The sequence below is a fragment of the Magnolia sinica genome, chromosome 6 (genome assembly GCF_029962835.1).
Source record: "Magnolia sinica isolate HGM2019 chromosome 6, MsV1, whole genome shotgun sequence".
NCBI lineage: Eukaryota > Viridiplantae > Streptophyta > Magnoliopsida > Magnoliales > Magnoliaceae > Magnolia > Magnolia sinica.
In genome coordinates, this window is record NC_080578.1 from 24,063,957 (window position 1) to 24,079,218 (window position 15,262).

Here is a 15,262-nt window from a genome sequence, read left to right on the forward strand (position 1 = left end):
TAAACTTAAACCTACACCTAATCCCAAGCTCAACTTCCTAACCTAAACCTAAACCTAAACTTGAAAACCCAAGCCTAAACCCGAACCTGAACCCGAACCTGATTTCCTAAACTTAAACCTTAACCTATTCTCAATTCCCTAAATCTAAACCTATACCAAATCCTAATCTCAACTCCCTAACCTAAACCTAAACCTAAACCTAAACATGGAAATCCAAGCCTAAAACTGATCTCGAACATGAACCTGATTTCCTAAACATAAACCTTAACCTATTCTCAATTCTCTAAAGCTAAACCTATACCAAATCCTAATCTCATCTCCCTAACCTAAACCTAAACCTAAACTTGAAAACCCAAACCTAAACCCGATCCCGAACCCGAACCCGATTTCCAAAACCTAAACCTTGACCTATTTTCAATTCCTTAAAGCTATGACCTATAACCTAAACCTAACCTAAACCTAACCTAAACCTATAACCTAAACCTATAACCTAAACCTTAACCTATAACCTATAACCTATAACCTAAACTTATAACCTAACCTTAAGCTAAACCTAAACCTATAAACTAAACCAATAAACTAAAACCTAAATCTAAAACCTAAATGTATTCTGAAATCTCTAAACCTAAACCTACACCTAATCCTAATCTCAACTCCCTAACCTAAACCTAAACTTGAAAACCCAAACCGAAACCCGAACCCGATTTCCTAAACCTAAACCTTGACCTATTCTCAATTCCCTAAAGCTATAACCTATAACCTAAACCTAAACCTAACCTAAACCTATAACATTAACTTAAACCTAAAACCTAAACCTAAACCTTAACCTAAACCTAAAACCTAAAACCTAAACCTATAAACTAAAACCTAAAACCTAAATGTATTCTCAAATCTCTTAACTTAAACCTACACCTAATCCTAATCTCAACTCCCTAACCTAAACCTAAACTTGAAAATCCAAACCTAAACCCGATCCCGAACCCGAACCCGATTTCCTAAACCTAAACCTTGACCTATTCTCAATTCCTTAAAGCTATAACCTATAACCTAAACCTAAACCTAAACCTAACCTAAACCTATAACCTTAACTTAAACCTAAAACTTAAACCTAAACCTAAAGCAAAACCTATAACCTTAACCTAAACCAAAACCTATAACCTAAACCTTAACCTATAACCTATAACCTGTAACCTAAACTTATAACCTATAACCTAACCTTAACCTAAACCTAAAACTAAAACCTAAACCTATAAACTAAAACCTAAACCAAAACCAAAACCTAAAACCTAAATGTATTCTCAAATCCCTAAACGTAAACCTACACATAATCCTAATCTCAACTCCCTAACCTAAACCTAAACCTAAACTTGAAAACCCAAACCTAAACCCGATCCCAAACCCCAACTTGATGTCCTAAACCCAAACCTTAACCTATTCTCAATTCCCTAAAGCTACAACCTATAACCTATAACCTAAACCTAAACCTAACCTAAACCTATAACTTAAACCTATAACATAAACCTAAACCAAAACCTAAACCTAAAGCAAAACCTATAACCTTAACCTAAACCAAAACCTATAACCTAAACCAAAACCAAAACCTATAACTTAAACCTATAACCTTAACCTAAACCTAAAACCTAGACCTAAACCTAAACCAAAACCTATAACCTTAACCTAAGCCAAAACCTATAACCTTAACCTTAACCAAAACCTATAACTTATAACCTAAACTTAAACCAAAACCTATAACCTAAACCTTAACCTATAACTTATAACCTATAACTGAAACTTATAACCTATAACCTAACCTTAACCTAAACTTATAACCTAAACCTAAACCTATAACCTAAACCTATTCTCATTTCAGTGAACCTAAACCTAAAACCTAAATGTATTCTGAAATCCCTAAACTTAAACCTACACCTAATCCTAATCTCAACTCCCTAACCTAAACCTAAACCTAAACTTGAAATCCCAAACCTAAACCCGATCCCAAACCCGAACCCGATTTCCTAAAACTAAACCTTGACCTATTCTCAATTCCCTAAAGCTATGACCTATAACCTAAACCTATAACCTAAACCTTAACCTATAACCTATAACCTATAACCTAACCTTAAGCTAAACCTAAACCTATAAACTAAAACCTAAACCTAAACCTAAAACCTAAATGTATTCTCAAATCCCTAAACCTAAACCTACACCTAATCCTAATCTCAACTCTCTAACCTAAACCTAAACCTAAACTTGAAAACCCAAACCTAAACCCGAACCCGATTTCCTAAACCTAAACCTTGACCTATTCTCAATTCCCTAAAGCTATAACCTACAACCTAAACCTAAACCTAACCTAAACCTATAACCTTAACTTAAACCTAAAACCTAAACCTAAACCTAAAGCAAAACCTATAACCTTAACCTAAACCCAAACCTATAACCTAAACCTTAACCTATAACCTATAACCTATAACCTATAACCTAACCTAACCTTAAGCTAAACCTAAACCTATAAACTAAACCTTAACCTATTCTCAATTCTTTAAAGCTATATAGCCTATAACCATAACCTATAACCTAAACCTAAACCTAATGAAAACCTATAACCTAAATCTATAACCTTAACCTAAACCTAAAACCTAAACCTAAAACCAAACCAAAACCTATAACCTTAACCTAAACCAAAACTTATAACGCATAACCTATAACCCATAACCTAAACCTAAAACCAAAACCTAAACCTATAACCTAAACCTATAAACTAAAACCTAAACCTAAACCTAAACATAAAACCTAAATGTATTCTCAAATCCCTAAACCTAAACCTATACCTAATCATAATCTCAACTCCCTAACCTAAACCTAAACCTAAACTTGAAAACCCAAACCTAAACCCGATCCTGAACCCGAACCCAATTTTCTAAACCTAAACCTTAACCTATTCTCAATTCCCTAAAGCTATAGCTTATAACCTATAACCTAAATATAAACATAAACCTTAACTAAAACCTATAACCTAAACCTTAACCTATAACTTAAACCTTAACCTATAACCTATAACCTAAACCTAAACCTAAACCTAAACCTAAACCTAAACCTAAAGCCTAAAACCTAAACCTAAACCTAAAACCTAAACCTATAAACTAAAACCTAAAACCTAAATGTATTCTGAAATCCCTAAACTTAAACCTACACCTAATCCTAATCTCAACTCCCTAACCTAAACCTAAACCTAAACTTGAAAACCCAAACCTAAACCCGATCCCGAACCCGAACCCGATTTCCTAAACCTAAACCTTAACCTATTCTCAATTCTCAAATCTATGACCTATAACTTATAACCTAAACCTAAACCTAACCTAAACCTATAACCTTAACCTATAACTTTAACGTAAAACCTAAACCTTAACCTAAACCAAAACCTGTAACCTTAACCTAAACCAAAAGATATAACCTAAACCTTAACCTCTAACCTATAACATATAACCTAAACTTATAACCTTCACCTAAACCTATAACCTAAACCTATAAACTAAAACATAAACCTAAACCTAAATATAAACCTAAACCTATAACCTAAACCAAAACCTATAACTTTAACCTAAACCAAAACCTATAACCTAAACCTTAACCTAAAACCTATAACCTTAACCTAAACCTAAAACCAAAACCTAAACCTATAACCTAAACCTATAAGCTAAAACCTAAACCTAAACCTAAACCTAAAACCTAAATGTATTCTCAAATCTCTAAACCTAAACCTACACCTAACCTAAACCTAAACCTAAACTTGAAAACCAAAGCCTAAACCCGATCCTGAACCCGAAACCGATTTCCTAAACTTAAACCTTAACCTATTCTCAAATCCCTAAACCTAAACCTATACCAAATCCTAATCTCAACTCCCTAACCTAAACCTAAACCTAAACTTGAAAACCCAAACCTAAACCCGATCCCGATTCCGAACCCGAATCCGAACCCGAACCCGAACCCGATTTCCTAAACCTAAACCTATAACCTATAACCTAAACCTAAACCTAACCAAAACCTATAACCTTAACCTATAACCTAAACCTATAACATTAACCTAACCTAAACCAAAACCTAAACCTATAACCAAAACCAAACCTTAACCTAAATCAAAACCTATAACCTTAACCTAAACCAAAACCTATAACCTAAACCTTAACCTATAACCTATAAACTATTACCTATAACCAAAACCTAAAACCAAAACCTAAACCTATAACCTAAACCTATAAACTAAAACCTAAACCAAAACCTATAACATCAACCTAAACCAAAACCTATAAACTAAACCTTAACCTATAACCTAAACTTATAACCTTAACATAAAGCTAAAACCAAAACCTAAACCTAAACCTAAACCTAAAACTTAAATATATTCTCAAATCCCTAGACCTAAACCTATACCTAATCCCAATCTCAACTCCCTAACCTAAACCTAAACCTAAACTTGAAAACCCAAACCTAAATCCGATCCTGAACCCGAACCCGATTTCCTAAACCTAAACCTTAACCTATTCTCAATTCCCTAAAGCTATAACCTAAACCTAAACCTAAACCTAAACCTTAACCAAAACCTATAACCTATAACCTATAACATATAACCGAAACTTATAACCTATAACCTAAACTTAACCTAAACTTAAAACATAAACCTAAACCTATAACCTAAACATATAACCTAAAACCTAAACTTATACCTAAAACCTAAATGTATTCTCAAATCCCTAAACCTAAACATACACCTAATCATAATCTCAACTCCCTAACTTAAACCTAAACCTAAACTTGAAAACCCAAACCTAAACCCTATCCCGAACCCGATTTCTTAAACCTAAACCTTGCCCTATTCTCAATTTAAAGCTATAACCTATAACCTAAACCTAAACCTAAACCTAAACCTAACCTAAACCTATAACCTTAACCTAAACCTAAAACCTAAACCAAAACCTATAACCTTAACCTAAACCAAAACCTATAACATAAACCTTAACTTATAACCTATAACCTGTAACCTAAACTTATAACCTATAACATAACCTTAACCTAAACCTAAACTTATAAACTAAAATCTAAACCAAAACCTAAAGCCTAAATGTATTCTCAAATCTCTAAACGTAAACCTACGCTTAATCCTAATATCAACTCCCTAACCTAAACATAAACCTAAACTTGAAAACCCAAACCTAAACCCGATCCCAAACCTGAACCCGATTTCCTAAACCTAAACCTTAACTTATTCTCAATTCCCTAAAACTATAACTTATAACCTAAACCTATAACCTAAACCTATAACCTTAACCTAAACTTAAAACCTAAACCTATACCTAAACCAAAACCTACAACCTTAACCTAAACCAAAACCTATAACCTAAACCTTAACCTATAACCTATAACCTATAACCTAAACTTATAACCTTAACCTAAACCTAAAACCAAAACCTAAACCTATAAACTAAAACCTAAATCTAAACCTAAACCTAAACCTAAAACCTAACTGTATTCTCAAATCCCTAAACCTAAACCTACATCTAATCCTAATCTCAACTCCCTAACCTAAACCTAAACTTGAAAACCCAAACTTAAACTCAATCCCGAACTCGAATTCGATTTTCTAAAACGAAACCAAAACCTTAACCTATTCTCAATTCCCTAAAGCTATATAACCTATAACCTATAACCTATAACCTAAACCTATAACTTAAACCTAAACTTAAAACCTAAATATATTCTTAAATCCTCAAACCTAAACCTACACCTAATCCTAATCTCAACTCCCTAACCTAAGCCTAAACCTAAACTTGAAAACCCAAACCTAAACCCGATCCCGAACCCGAACCCGACTTTCTAAACCTAGACCTTAACCTATTCTCAATTCCCTAAAGCTATAACCTGTAACCTAACTTTAACCTAAACCTATAGCCTAAACCTAAAACCTAAATGTATTCTCAAATCCCTAAACCTACACCTACACCTAATCCTAATCTCAACTCATTAACCTAAACCTAAACTTGAAACCCCAAACCTAAACCCGAACCCGAACCCGAACCCGATTTCCTAAACCTAAACCTTAACCTATTCTCAATTCCCTAAACCTTAACCTATAACCTAACTTAAACCTAAACCTACAACCTACACCTATAACCTAAACCTAAAACCTAAATGTAATATCAAATCCCTAAACCTAAACCTACACCTAATCATAATCTCAACTCCCTAACTTAAACCTAAATATAAACTTGAAAACTGAAACCTAAACCCGATACCGAACCCAAACCAGAACCTGATTTTTTAAACCTAAACCTTAACCTATTCTCAATTCCCTAAAGCTATAACATATAAACTATAACCTAAACCTAAACCTAAACTTTAACCTTAACCTAAACCTATAACCTTAACCTAAACCAAAACCTATAACCTAAACCCTAACCTATAACCTATAACCTATAACCCATAACCTATAACCTATAACCTATAACATAAACTTATAACCTATAACCTAACCTTAATCTAAACCTAAAACCTAAACCTATAAGTGTAGGTTATAGGTTTAGGTTTAGGTTAAAATTGTTTTTCTTTTCATTTGTTTCGATCACCTCTCATATGTTCTCTCTCTTTTCATTTGTTTTTTTCCATAAGATTGTTTGTGTAACCTATAACCTATAACCTATAACCCATAACCTATAACCTATAACCTATAACATAAACTTATAACCTATAACCTAACCTTAATCTAAACCTAAAACCTAAACCTATAAGTGTAGGTTATAGGTTTAGGTTTAGGTTAATATTGTTTTTCTTTTCATTTGTTTCGATCACCTCTCATATGTTCTCTCTTTTCATTTATTTTTTTCCATAAGATTGTTTGTGTTTGGATGGATGCAGTTTATGTTTGGATGAATGTAGTTTATGTATGGATGAATTTACGTAGTTTGGGTTTAGATGGATGTGAATGTGAATATGATGAAATATATTATATAATAGGTGTATATCAGGAAGAATATGATGAATTATATTCTAACAGGTGTATATCAGGAAATTTGAGATGGAATTTTTTTTTTTTTAAAAGAGACTTTTAGCTACGAAATATTTCGTAGGTAAAAGTCACAATAACGTTTTTTAGCGACGAAGCTTTTCGTTGCTAAAAGTCTTATATACGATTGTTAGCTATGAAAAGTTTCGTAGCTAAAAGTAATCCATCGAAATTTTTCAAAAAAAAATGTTTCGAGCCCTCAGCGACGAAAATTTTTGTAGCTAAAAATATTTTGGAGCCTTTAGCGACGAATATTTTCATCGCTAATAGTCTAATCCATGTTTTTTAGCTACGAAAATGTTCATAGCTAAAAGTAATCCATTCGAATTATTGGGAAAAAATGTTTGGAGCCTTTAGCGATGAATATTTTCGTCGCTAAAAGTCTCATACACATTTTTTAGCTATGAAAAGTTTCGTATATTCGTCGCTAAAAGTGTCATACACGTTTTTTAGCTACGAAAAGTTTCGTAGCTAAAAGTAATCCTGAAAAAATGTTTAGAGCCTTTAGCGACGACAATTTTTGTCGTTAAAAGTCTTATACATGATTTTTAGCTACGAAATTTTCGTCGCTAAAAGTAATGCTAGGAAAACATTGGCAAAATGTGTGGCGCCTTTAGCAACGAAAACTTTCGTCGCTAAAAGTCTTATCCACGAGTTTTAGCTACGAACATTTTGGTCGCTAAAAGTGACTTTTAGCATCAAAATTTTGCTAAAAACCCTCTTTCTTGTAGTGGTTCTGACAGGCCGGATCGTTTCTACCTCCAATCAGACCTTCTCTCGTTCATCTTTGCCATGAAAGTGTCTGCGGCCTGCTCTACATCAACCTACCCTTGTGTGCCTTGGGCAAGAGTTGTGCAGTCCCCTCATAATTTGGGCCACACTCGTATGAAACCATTGGCCAGCAGTAGAAACTCAACCAAGAGTCCACCTTAAACACGTAATTGTGGCCTACTTGCCCTGCCAGACTTGATTTTTTTTGCACCAGGACATATACGTAGCAGGATCCGTGATGAACGGTCCAGATGGCAAACATGAGTGAATTTCCATGTCTCTCTTTGAAAAAAAGACTCTAGGAGCAGTGATTTAAATATCAATATCAATGCATATCCGCACCCTCCAGATATGGAAACATATTTGTGTTGCATGAAAAACATTGCGTGTATCAGTACTGTTTAAGGAAAAATTGAGAAACGATGGAATTTTTCAATACAATTTTAGAATATAATTGAGGCATGATTACATATTTAGAACTTAAAAGATCGTTGAAAAAATGTATACATGATACGTTTCTTTTGTATAAAATCTTAAGCTATGTGTATAATAAAAGTAATGAATTTATATTCAAAATAAGTTTATATAATTTATAAATTATAAATTACAAGTATGAAAACAATTTTTTCCAAACAAATTTGAATTTTGATGGTTTTTATGATTTTTTCTTTTTCAATTTTCAATGGGAATTATCGAAATTTATTGACAACACATACCAAAATGTATCATATGTATCAATAATAGGGAGAATTTTATACTGTTTGTGGCAATAGCATGTATCATTATGTAACTCCCACTGAATATTGCATCGACAACATGCGATATCCATGGCATCGGTTGGTATATTAGCCAATACTCTTGATATTTAAACCACTGTCTGAGAGAAGGGGCTAGAAATTCTCCTAAGACTTATTTAAATAATAAGGAATGAAAAAATAAGAAATAGAAATGAGTCACTTTTTCATGCATGTTTTATTATCTTTAAGTCCTTAAAAGAAATAGTAGACCAAAAAAAAAAAGAAAAAAGAAAAAAAGAACATAACCATATACCCTTGTTACGTTCTCATGTCTCATGGCCACACATGTTACAGATGGCCTGTATTCGGCCATATGTATGCGATTACATATAGTGTCAAGCATGACAAATGCATGCTCAACTCGAATTAATTGGATGCTTGTAACCTCAAGTGCCGAACTAGCTCCATTAGGATCAAACCTGTGAAGGTTGATCTGATTGTTTAACCACCAATGTTACAACAATAAGGTGATTTAGATGGGAGATTAGTCATTCCAAATGGAATCTTTTTACTTGCGCTAAGTACTTTTTTCCAATAGGGATAGCGATTTTAGGTTTCTTAGTAATGCGCTGATGAATTATTAATTAAGATTAAAAATTAATGCCGAATCGTCAATTTCATTAATCAAAGAAGATGAATAGTGTAATTGGTGAAAAAATAAATTAAACAAAGAATTAAAATAATTATCTATTACTGCATGTGTAGACAGAATAATTGAGGTGCGCAGTCTGCAAGACATGACTGATGTAATCTTTGACTTGCTCAAAAGGCATGGAGATCTTTGACCATGTATTTAGCGGGTCGTGCTCTTCATCCAATGGATCCTCGATCTCCAACTTCACCTGCAACTTGCTTGGGTACGATGATTTGGAATATGGCTTGAACTTTGCCAGAATCAGCCAGAAATAAAAAAATCAGATGGTCTAAAACCTTAATTCTAGAAAGATATAGCCGTGAAGAAAGATTTAAAGGATTTTTTAAACAATATTTACAAAGCTAAGAAGGGTTTTCTAGGGAGGATGGCAGAGAATAATAGGAGCTGTGATGGCTTGAATTAGGACTTTCGATCATGAGGATTTTTTTTAAAAAATATATTTGAAACAGTTTAAAACCGTTTCAAATTTTAAACCGCCTAAAATCATTCCTAAACCAGAGAGTCATTCGAAATTTGTGATTTTGATGCAGTAATACCTAAGCGAAGAAAATTACTGCTAATCCTGCTATAATATCATAACCTTCTTAAATTATGTCCATGGTTAGTGGAATTATTGTTATTTTTCTTTAAATTCTGATCCCAATCGAGTAGCTTTGACAAAATGCCAGTTGATCTTTGAATTCTCTCGAATCCTATTTATTTATTTGGTTGACTTAGGTATTGAGCCTGTTTTAACGCTCCTTGGCTGGTTGGTGGTGGGAAAGAAAGTGCCGTTGGCATGCGGTGAGCAGAGAAACAAGAAGAACGTGTTTTTATGCATTTATATATGCCTAATAATATAAACGAATTGAATCACTACCTCTCATGAATCATAGGCCCCACACCCAGCTAAGCATCGCAGCTGGTTGGTATTGTACCAATCTCATGAGACCACCTATCACGTCTTGCCACGTGGCACTCCCAGTGGCAGTGCCCTTTAGCCCTAAAAGAATATTATAGGGATACTCCAATGTCCAAGATGGTGTGCGATACATGAGTCCATGCAGTTGATCTCTGCCGTCCAATTTGGATATCGATTTAGTATGTCTGGGAATAAAGAAAATTCACTATCAAAGGCTCCATTGGAAGAAGGATTTTGACCGTTGCATTGTACAGTGGAATCAATGAAAAAGGTAAAGATACTAAAATCAAAGTCATTCAGCTCGTCATCCTTAATACATCAGGTCTACCATTTGATTTTCATTGGAAATCTCAAAAATCACCCAAGTGGGCCACACCATATGAAAAATTATAAAATCAATTCCAAAACCAACAAATTCACATGGTATTGACACATGAGTGTTGGATCAGCCTAATTTTTGGTATGTCCATTCATCATGGAGAGATGCACCTAATTAACGGTTTGGATGGCATATGGGCAATAATTTGGGCCCCACAGGCAATGCATTGTGGGTCCCATCACTTTGTTCACTGTGTTGTGGCCCACCTAACTTAGAAAGCCAAACATGATGGCTGGAGTGGATGTCACGCACAACACGGTGGGCCACAGAGATTGGTCGTTGCACACCTTGCATGCAACTGGAAGATTCCTGTCCATCCATTTTTGGTGCCCTGGTATCTACATAAAATCATAGTAGAGCCTAACTGGTCAATTGGTGGATCGTAAAATGTGAAAATCAAAACAAGTAAACGGTCCAGATTAGAACCTAACGGGTCAAATGGTGGATGGTAAAATGTGAAAATCAAAACTAAGTAAACGGTCCAGATTCGACATTCAAATGACCGATACTTTAGTGGTTAGTGTCGAGAAGCGCCTCCAGAGGACGCGCTTAATATGCGGAAAGGCATGGCTCGACGACCGGAATCCTCTACAGCAGCGTGTAAAACGCTCTAGTTCCTCTGGGGACCATCATGTTGAATATGTAAAATCCACTCCATCCATTAAATTCCATCCTCGATTCGAGTGGCTGAGATGAAAAATCAGATACACCCATAAGTCATGTGCACCACACCACAGAGGAAAGTTTGGATGGTATGCTAACCAATGGTTTGTATGTGGAGTCTCTGAGGTGTGTTTCTTTTATTAAACCTATTAATCAGGTTTAAATCAGTAGGATGAAGTGGATACACAAAAGTCATCGTGATCCTAAACTCAAGCAGACCACACCGTGTACACTTAGAGATTTTAGGAGAATTTTACATTGTTTCCACTGGTGTAGCCCACTTGAGGTTTTAACAGTGAATAGTTTTGTATTTACGGTTTAAATAAGGTCTCTCGCCTAATGGACGGAGTTGATTTTTACATAATCAACATGGTGGACCACACAGCTGGGTGGTTTACGGATAAAGCAGGTGTTTTAGATGATTCCTTCCCTGGGCCCGGAGCAAGTGTGCTTTTTGAAACATAAGCCACCAATCACGGGGCCACCTCTTGAATTATATGATACACGCCTTACCTTTTCATCATAGACGCGTTTTCAATTCTGACAAGTGAGTCCTCAGCTGGTTAATCCAGACCATTGGTTTGTTGGCATTTGCCAGGGATGAAGCATGAACGAGAGGATGACCACACCAGTAGGTACGATTTTACATGATTTCATATTGTGTTACTCACCTGAGTTTAAGATACAGCTGATTTTATTTTTATTTTTTTTTTATGTAAAGGGAACCAACCCATGTTTGGTGTGGGTATCCAGTGCACATCTCGGTGGGCCTACAGAGCTCAGGGCCTGTTTGGCCGCCAGATTGGATGGGATTGGAAGGTATTAGAGTGGATTGCACGGATTTCAAGGTAATGATAGGTGCCTCGTCAGTGGATTGGTGCAAGATCTATGGGATTGCTATATCCGGGTCTGTTTGGCACGCCTGGCCAATCCCAGGAGTAAACCTTCCAGTCCCTTTCAATCCCTCAAACCAAACACGTCCCTGGCAAATTTAAAGGGATTAGGGTGGATTGGATTGGATTTAAAGGTAATGATGGTGATGTCATTGGATTGTCTTAAGATCTATGGGATTGCTATATACCAGGATCAGGATCCCCTGTCTGTTTGGCATGCCTGGCCAATCCCGGGATCTATCTTCCAATCCCTTCCAATCTGCTCGGCCAAACAGGCCCTCAGGGAAGTTCCCATGATGTCAACCAACACACACCTACCTTACCTTTTGATCATTTATATGAGACATCCAATCCTTTTAGTAGGTCGGGCTGACCATGAGGGTTGTTTTGCACAAAAATCAGCTCTATCCATTCATCAAGTGGATCATACCACAGAAAACAATTTGCAACCATTGATAAATAACAAAATATAAGTGTGGTCCATGCAAGGAGTGGATGTGGCTGATTTTTATGCAAGTTGTTCGTCATCATTAGAAAAACCCGTTAAAAGGGTTGGATGTCACATTCACAAGATAATTAAGAGGTTAAGATAATTCTCAAAATTTAAAACTATTGTATTAGGGTTGTAAAGATATGCTGCTAAAAAAATGAAGCTGATGCATGGGATTCTGTATATTCGTTGGGAATCATTCATCCAAAATATGATTGGCTAGTCCACCTTTGACAAAGGATATCACCCTAAGATTGGAAATTTGGATGCTTTGATTTAAGGGCTTGTTTGGATTCCAGGGAAGTACGGGAAAGGAAATAACATTTCTTGAAAAATTTAATTTTCAAGAAATCATCGGGAAGGAAATATCATTTCTCATATTTGTTTTTAAATACAAATACACGGTGTCAAACGATAGATTTGAGACAAATTTTCCTTAAAAATCCTCTCAAATACACTGAATATAAGATGCTAAACGGCTTTTAATGGCTAATACTTATCATGGGAAATTGGAGAAATGTAATGGACAGAAATGTCTAATTAGTGTAATTTTTAAAACATAAGAGCTTAACAGATGGACTATGCTCTTCGATAATCTCCCTGCCACGTGTCCTTGGAGAAATGTCTCCACCATGAGCCAGTTCTTCAGGCTCTACCGTATCATTTACTTTAGATGGATGTCTCTATCTAGAGTACACTGTTGAGCCATCAATTATAACCTTAATTTCATTTTGTGGGCCATGCTATAGATGGAAAATAATTAAGGATACACATCAAATGATAATGACAGTATCCATCAGATGAACATATTTCAAATCAATAGCTTAAAATAGAATTAGTTAATAGTCACCATTAAGATTTGTTTATGAATATGTTCTTGTGACTAGTTTGGTTATTGTTGTTGTTGTCTCCCTACTTGAAAAAGAAGAAAGATTGTAACGCGATGAGATATTTAATATGAATTATAAAATAAAATAAAAAGTGTAACCGTCCTAGTTCTGTACTAACTATGAATTTTCAAAACATGGATCATCCATGGTTAGATTAACTAATTGGACCACCTCAATTGAGGTATCAACACATCACCCTTGCAATGTGGAAAGATGGCTCCATCATGTTATGGTTTTTATTGTCACTGGGTTGAGACAGGGGTTGACTTGGGCCGGATTTTGAATTGCTGCGACCAACCTGGCATGGGGCTAGCCGATTGACAGCCTTACACTCTACGGAAGCGGATTAGTTGGTGTACCACACACGATTGATCTTGGTCGTATGTGTACATGGCGTGTGAAGACCAGCACCACAACTCCTAAGCTTTTACCAACTGTTGAAAGAAAATCAAAGTTACGTAGCCTTACAATGGTGTATTTATTATATCCACACCGTTCATCTATTTGGAGAGATCATTTTAGAGCATGAACCCAAAAAGGAGTCATATTCAAAGTTTAAGTGAACCACACCGCAAATAACAGTAGAGACAATAATTCCCACCGTTAAAACATTTGTAGGGCTTACCATAATGTTTATTTTCCATCCAATCTGCTCACAAGGTCATATGGACCTGTATGAGGAAAAATAAATAAATATTAGATTGATCTAAAACATCTGTAACCTTGAAAAGGTTTCAATGGTAAACGTTGAATCATACTGCTCTATCTAATTTCAATGGATCCCTACTCTTGCTCGGGTGGCAAACTCTCAGGAGTTTCAACACCCTAGGTAGGGAAATTTCACTGTGCGTGAGTGTGTGGGGGTGTATGTGCGTGTGTAGTAAAACAAATAAATTACTGCGATCTAGTGTCACTACGCCAAAACAACGAAAAAAGGATGGTCTAAAACCGTCTCAAATGGCCAAAAAGGACGGTCATGGACTGTCGCATGGGCCGTCACATTTTGACGTGTCGTATTACTTAAAGGATTGTTGAAAACCGTCATTCTTATTGATGAAAAAAGGATGGTCATGGGCCGTCCTTAAAAATGACGCTCATGGACCGTCTCTTATGAGCCTTCAAAAGACGGCCATGGACCGTCCTTAAAAAGGACTGCTATGAACTGTCTCTTATGAGCCTTCAAAGGATGGTCATGGACTATCCTTAAAAAGGACTGATATAAACCGTCTCTTATGAGCCTTGACCGTCCTTAAAAAGGACTGCTATGAACCGTCTCTTATGAGCCTTCAAAGGACGATCATGGACCGTCCTTAAAAAGGACTGCTATGAACCGTCTCTTATGAGCCTTCAAAGGACGATCATGGACCGTCCTTAAAAAGGACTGCTATGAACTGTCTCTTATGAGCCTTCAAAGGATGGTCATGGACTGTCCTTAAAAAGGACTGATATAAACCGTCTCTTATGAGCCTTGACCGTCCTTAAAAAGGACTGCTATGAACCGTCTCTTATGAGCCTTCAAAGGACGATCATGGACCGTCCTTAAAAAGGACTGCTATGAACCGTCTCTTATGAGCCTTCAAAGGACGATCATGGACCGTCCTTAAAAAGGACTGCTATGAACCGTCTCTTATGAGCCTTCAAAAATGACGGTCATGAACCTTCTCTTATGAGCCTTCAAAGGACATTTTCAAATTTGAGAATATACACTTGTTACAATATATTTCATTGTATTCTTCCTGATATACACCTGTTATATAATATAT

At 35.7% G+C, this 15,262-nt stretch overlaps 1 long non-coding RNA gene across 1 annotated transcript; it reads right to left on the reverse strand.

Annotated features, from left to right (window-relative positions):
• Window positions 1-1,717: 1,717 nt before the first annotated feature.
• LOC131249921 (uncharacterized) lies at window positions 1,718-3,989 on the reverse strand. Its single transcript, XR_009172903.1, has 3 exons — window positions 3,843-3,989; window positions 3,647-3,722; window positions 1,718-1,799 (listed from the first exon to the last, which is right to left on the reverse strand). It is a non-coding gene; the product is annotated as an uncharacterized LOC131249921 (long non-coding RNA).
• Between the last annotated feature and the right edge of the window lie 11,273 nt (window positions 3,990-15,262).